We start from the raw sequence: 7292 nt of genomic DNA, 5'->3' as shown, positions 1-7292 counted from the left end.
AACAAGAAGAAGAATTAGTCAAAATCAATAAAATCAGAAATGAAAAAGAAGTTACAACTGACATCACAGAAATACAGAGAATCGTAAGAAATTTCTATGAACATGCCAATAAAAGGGACAATCTAGAAGAAATGGAAAAATTCCTAGAAATGTATAATTTCCTGAGACTGAACCAGGAAGAAATAGAAAATATGAACCATCCAATTACCAGTAATGAAATTGAATTGGTAATAAATAAAACTCCCCGAAAACAAAAGTCCAGGTCCAGACAGCTTCACAGGTGAATTCTACCAAAATTTAAGATGGGTTAACACCTTTTCTTCTCAAACTATTCCAAAAAGTTGAAGAGGAAGTAATACCTCTGAACTCACTCTTTGAGGCCAGCATCACTCTGATACCAACCCAGAGAAAGGTATCAGAATAAAACAAAATTACAGGCCAATATCATTAATGGATATAGATGGAAAAACTGCAGATGGAATCCAACAATACATTAAAAGCACCATATCCCATGATCAACTGGAATTTATCACTGGGATGCAAGGATAGTTCAATATTCATAAATCAATCAATGTGATACACCACATTAACAAACTGAAGAAATGAAGTCATATGATCATCCCAATACTTGTAGAAAAAACTCTTGACAAAATTCAATATCCATTTATGATAAAAACTCTTAACAAAGTGGTTATAAAGGGAACATACCTCAACACAATAAAGGCCATATATGATAAACCCACAGCTAATATCATACTCAACAGTAAAAAGCTGAAAGCATTTTCTCAGATTCAGGAACAAGGTAAGGATGCCCATCCTTACCACTTTTATTCAACACAGAATTAGAAGTCCTGGCCTCAGCAATCAAAAAAGAAAAAGAAATAAAAGGAATTCAAAATGGAAAGGAAGAAGTAAAACTGTCATTGTTTGCAGATGACATGATACTATATATAGAAAATCCTTATGATGGTACTAAAAATTATTAGAACTAATAAATAAATTTGGTAAAGTAGCAGGATACAAAATTAATATATAGAATTATGTTGCATTTCTGTATATTAACAATGAACTAGCAGAAAGAGAAATTAAGGAAACAATTCTATTTACAATGCCATCAAAAAGAATAAAATACCTAGGAATAAACTTACCTAATGAAGTAAAAGACCTGTACTTGGAAAACTATAAGACAGTGATGAAACTGACACAAACAGATGGAAAGATATACCATTTAAGAATTAATACTGTTAAAATGACCATTGTGCCCAAGGCAATCTACAGACTCAATGTAATCCTTATCATAATAACAATGGCACTTGTCAGAGAAGTAGTGCAAATAGATTTAAAATTTGTATGGAAACATAAAAGACCTTGAATAGTGAAAAAAAAAAAAAAAACCTTGAGAAAAAGAGCAGAGCTAGAGATATCATGCTCCCTGACTTCAGACTATACTACAAGGCTACAGTCATCAAAACAGTATGGTACTGGCACAACAGCAGACATACAGACCAATGGAACAGAATAAAGAGCCCAGAAACAAACCCACACACTTATGGTCAATTAATCTAGGGCAAAGGAGGCAAGAATATACACAAGGAAAAAGAACAATCTCTTCAATAAAGGGTTCTGGGAAAACTGCACAGTTACATGCAAAAGAATGAAATTAGAACATTTGTCACACAATATACAAAAATAAAGTTAAAGTGGATAATGACCTAAATATAAGACTGGAAACCATAAAATTCCTAGAGGAAAACATAGGCAGAACATCTTTGACATAAATTGCAGCTATATATTTTTTGTTCTGTCTCCTAAGATAAAGGAAATGAAAGCAAAAATAAACAAATGGGACCTAATTAAACGTAAAAGCTTTTGGACAGCAAAGGAAACCACTGACAATATGAAAAGACAACCTCCTGAGTGGGAGAAAAATTTGCAAATGATATGACTGATAAGGGGTTAATATCCAAAATGTATAAACAACTCATGCAATCCAATATCAGAAAACCAATTTTATTAAAAATGGACTGAAAACCCAAATAAATGTTTTTCCAGAGAAGACATACATATGTTCAACACATACATGAACAGATGCTCAAAGTCTCTATCCTCAGGGAAAAGCAAATCAAAACCACAATGAGATATCATCCCACATCTGTCAAAATGGCTATCATCAAAAAAATAAAAAGAACCCCTCCCCCCCACACAAATAACAAATGTTGGTGAGGATGTGAAGAAAAGGGAACCCTCATATACTGTTGGTGGGAATGTAAATTGGTGTAGCCACTGTGGAAAATGGTATGGCTGTTTCTCAAAAAACTAAAAATAGAACTACCATATGAGCCAGCAATTCCACTCCTGGGTATTTATCTAAAAATACTGAAAACACCAATTTGAAAAGATACATGCACCTTGATGTTCATAGCAGCATTATTTACAACAGCCAAGATAGGGAAGCAACCTAAGTGTCCCTTAACAGATGAATGGATAAACAAGTTGCAGTATATATATATATATATGCCTACACCACCATAAAAAAGAATGTAATACTTTATTTTTTCTTCAAGAACTTTTATTGAGATACAATTGACATACAATAAATGGCATATATTTAAAGCATACAATTTGAAATTTTTTTCTTATTAGTAATGTATATATAGCAATCCCAATCTCCCAATTAATTCCAGTCCAACTCCACCTCCCTCCACTCCGCTTTCCCCAAGTGGTGTCCATATGTTTGTTCTCTACATCTGTGTCTCTATTTCTGCCTTGCAAACCAGTTGCTTTGTACCATTGTTCTATAAGGAATATAATACTTTTTCCAAAAAAATGTAATACTACTCCACCATAAAAAAGAATAAATTCTGCCATTTACAACAACATGGATGGTGCTGGAAGGTACTGTGCTTAGCGAAATAAATCTGACGTAGAAAGACAAATACCATATGGTAACCACTTATATATGGAATCTAAAAAATGAAACAAATGAATGTAATGAAACACTCATAGATATAAAGAACAAACTAGTGGTTACCAGTGAAAAGAGGGAAGGGGGAGGGGCAAGATAGGGATAGGGGATTAAGAGGTATAAACTACTATGTATTAAACATAAAATAAATAAGGTACAGGATATATTGTATAGCACAGGGAATATAGCCAATATATTATAACTCTAAATGCAGTATAATCTATAATAATTTTGAATCACTGTGTTGTACATCTGAAACTAATAAAATATTGTAAACCAACTATCCCTCAGTAAAAATCTATTGAAGACATAATTTATAAATTGACTCTTGTGCTCCTTATTTGGTCTCATCATCCCCCACCCCGATACTCTCTGCTCTATAGAAAACTTGCATTTCTTTGAAGGAGTCATTCATTTCTACCTCTGCATGTTTGCCCTTCCTTATGTTTGGAATACTTGTTTCTTTTTGTGCATCTGATGAACTTCTGCTCATCTTTCAAATTTCTCTTTCTCCAAGAAGTTTTGCTAGCTGACCACAGGCAAAGTTATTTTCCTTTATCTCTGTATACTATAGCACCTTTTAAAAAAAGTCTATTTATATTGGTTTAATTCATGTTGAATGTAGTATATGAAGGGAAAGGACAAGTACCTTTGTATAGAATATACAGAAAAAGTATCACTCCATGGGGTCCACAAGAGGGGCAAGGCAGACAATACTCTTCCTTGGGAAAAGGAGCGCTAATACCGGGAAAGTTCTCAGCTGAAGGCTGTGCAGCCAGGAGCACCCTCCTCCAGCCCCAATCTCAGCCCCTGCTTCGGCTGGGTTCCCATTTCCTGTGCCTCCTCCCTCCCCTAACCCCTGATGAAGAGCCCGAGGAGCTAAGACTAAGGAGAAGATCATGTCCCTTGTGGCATGGGCCCCTTGTTTGGGAGAGGAAATATACAGCACTGAACAAGGAGCACGTGGGAGAGGGAAGGGACGCCACTGGGAGAGGGAGAGGGGGTGGGGGAAAGGGAGGGGGAGGGGGAAAGGGAGGGGGAGGGAGAGGGAGGAGAGGGAGGGGAGGGAGAGGGAGGAGAGGGAGGGGAGGGAGAAGGAGGAGGGGGAGGGGAGCGGAAGGGGGGGGCAGACGCAGACGCAGAGGCAGGCGCCACCCCAGGAGGTGGATGGGCTTGGCCGCCGGCCAGCCCTGAAGGAGGTGCTGCTTCCAGGTGTTCTCTTTTTTTTTTTTTAATTTTATTTATTTATTTATTATTTTTTGGGGGGTACACCAAGTTCAATCAACTGTTTTTATACACATATCCCCGTATTCCCTCCTTTCCTTGACTCCCCCCACCTCGAGTCCCCCCCACCCTCCCCGCCCCAGTCCTCTAAGGCATCTTCCATCCTCGAGTTGGACTCCCTTTGTTATACAACAACTTCCCATTGACTATCTATTTTACAGTTGGTAGTATATATATGTCTGTGCTACTCTCTCGCTTCATCTCAGCTTCCCCTTCACCCCCCGCCCCCCCCAAACCTCGAGTTCTCCAGTCCATTCTCTGCATCTGCGTCCTTGTTCTTGTCACTGAGTTCATCAATACCATTTTTAGATTCCGTATATGTGAGTTAGCATACAATATTTGTCCTTCTCTTTCTGACTTACTTCACTCTGTATGACAGATTGTAGTTCTATCCACCTCATTACATATAGCTCCATCTCATCCCTTTTTATAGCTGAGTAATATTCCATTGTATATATAGGCCACATCTTCTGTATCCATTCATTTGTTGATGGGCATTTCGGTTGCTTCCATGTCCTGGCTATTGTAAATAGTGCTGCAATAAACATTATGGTACAAGTTTCTTTTGGGATTATGGTTTTCTTTGGGTATATGCCCAGGAGTGGGATGACTGGATCATATGGTAGTTCTATTTGTAGTTTTTTAAGGAACCTCCAAATTGTTTTCCATAGTGGCTGTACCAACTTACAGTCCCACCAACAGTGCAGGAGAGTTCCCTTTTCTCCACACCCTCTCCAACATTTGTGGTTTCCAGATTTTGTGATGATGGCCATTCTGATCGGTGTGAGGTGATACCTCATTGTGGCTTTGACTTGCATTTCTCTGATGATGAGTGATGTTGAGCATCTTTTCATGTGTTTGTTGGCCATCTGTATGTCTTCTTTGGAGAAATGTCTATTTAGGTCTTCCGCCCATTTGTGGACTGGGTTATTTGCTTTTTTGGTATTAAGCTTCATGAGCTGCTTGTATATTTTGGAGGTTAATCCTTTGTCCGTTGTTTCATAGGCAACTATTTTTTCCCATTCTGAGGGTTGCCTTTTAGTCTTGTTTATGGTTTCTTTTGCTGTGCAAAAGCTTTTAAGTTTCATGAGGTCCCATTTGTTTATTCTTGATTTTATTTCCATGATTCTAGGAGGTGGGTCCAAAAGGATGTTGCTTTGATGTATGTTATAGAGTGTTCTGCCTATGTTTTCCTCTAGGAGTTTTATAGTGTCTGGCCTTACATGTAGGTCTTTAATCCATTTGGAGTTGGGAGCGGAGCGGAAGTGGGGGGGGCAGACACAGATGCAGAGGCAGGCGCCACCCCAGGAGGTGGATGGGCTTGGCCGCCGGCCAGCCCTGAAGGAGGTGCTGCTTCCAGGTGTTCTTAACAAAAGAAGAAACTCGTACAAGCTAAGGGGAGGGGAGGGGGTAGACGGTCAGGGGTAGTCCCATTTATACACAACATTGTAAACATCCAGGGTCATGTTATTACATGTGCTTCAGTCTGGTGTCTGCGTGTCTGTCCCTCTGTCAGGCTGGGGGCTGGATCTGAGGACCTTGTCGGACTACTTCTCCGACCCCCACCTTCCCAGTCCGGGAATAGAACCTGGAACAGGTATGGTCCCCAGTCTTGGCGGGAGCCAACAGGCAGGGCCTGAGCCTCTGCCTCCTCTCCAGCTCCAGAGTCCTGGGTCTGTGTGTGCGTGTATGTACGTGGGGAACTTGTGTGCAGGTGTGTACAAGGGGGAGGTCAAGTCAAGGGGCGGGCGGCGGATAAGTCCTGCCTGGGATGGCCGGCTCACGAGCAGATTCTCAGTGGGTCTCCGGGCCGAGTTTCTTGGCACTCGGGATCCGCAGCCAGCACTCGTCACAGAGCACATGCCAACCCGGGATGGTCCTCAGTGGTATCGACTCTGAGTCCTTGTAACGGTCCCCACGGGATAGCTGCTGTCCAAGCTCCCTGACCCGGCAGGGCCTCAGACATGGTCACAGCCGCATCTTGCGTCCCTCTTCTTGCCGGTCTTCTGCACGGCCTCCTGCGAGCTGATCTCACTGCTGCTGGCAGGTGGCATCTTGTCCCTCGCCTGTTTAGAGACCTCAGGTGTGGTGCGTGTGCTGGGAGGACCCTTAGGACTGGGCCCCGGAGTGTGCCTCTGTTTCCTCGGCTTCACCTGGCTCCTCCCCCGTGCAGGGGATGGCGTCAGCCTCCGTGTACTGTGGCTTCTCAAGCTCCACAGTGTCGTCCGCATCCACATCCAGGTCAGCACCCCTCTCCCCGATTCCCTCGGCCACTGCACATGACGCAGCCCCAGCCTGGGAACCACCTTCCAGGAAGGCGGTGGCCCGCCTCCGCCTCCGCGGGCTCCACTCACTCTCCAGGGCGGCTGCTGTTCTCACGCTCCACGTCCAGGGCACCATCCGATGTCCAGGGCACCGCCAGCAGCCGCGCAGGAGTCTCAGCCCTTCATCTCGCTTCCTCTGTTTCGTTTTCCCAATCGGAGCATTCAGTAGGGTCTGCGGGCTGCTTCGCACTCGCAGGAAGTTCTCCTTCCTCCCTCCTGCCGGCCCCCATGCTCCATCTTTGGTTCGCATAGGTGCCGAGGGTGCTGCTCTAGACGGCGCTGCTCTAGCGGGATGCAGGCGGATTCCCCCTGGTTGCCTGGCGGCGGCGGCACTTCAGCTCCCTGTGGTAGCAAGTCATGATTGCCCCTTTATGACAGCTTGCATATGATTCCAATAGGGATCTTTACTCATATGAGTAGTTTAGATATCTGTTTCCCTCCTTACACTATGAATACTTGGAGGACGGGAAATGCACTTTTTTTTTCTCTATCGCCTAACAGAGGCACAGAGGTAGGTCTTGATAAACAAATTCATGTTACTGAATAATAAAATTCATTTCAAAACTTAGAGTGAAGCAGAGGGTCAACTCTTTGAAGTAAACTGGTGTATTTCCTTCTAATAAGAAGGATACATACACCATTCCCCTCTTTCTCTGTTAGACACTCAAAGCAAAATTTCTGATGTGCATTTCTATAGCTCCTTGGTATTCCCTTGTTTG

The 7292-nt window shown here is 42.4% G+C and overlaps 1 pseudogene; it reads right to left on the bottom strand.

Annotated features, from left to right (window-relative positions):
- Nucleotides 1-6043: 6043 nt before the first annotated feature.
- On the bottom strand, nt 6044-6823 carry LOC130854943 (E3 ubiquitin-protein ligase RNF220-like; annotated as a pseudogene).
- Between the last annotated feature and the right edge of the window lie 469 nt (nt 6824-7292).

This window comes from Hippopotamus amphibius, chromosome 6 (assembly GCF_030028045.1).
Source record: "Hippopotamus amphibius kiboko isolate mHipAmp2 chromosome 6, mHipAmp2.hap2, whole genome shotgun sequence".
Taxonomy (NCBI): Eukaryota; Metazoa; Chordata; class Mammalia; order Artiodactyla; family Hippopotamidae; genus Hippopotamus; species Hippopotamus amphibius.
The sequence above is the reverse complement of the archived record's forward strand: the minus strand, read 5'-3'. Positions and strand labels throughout refer to the sequence as shown.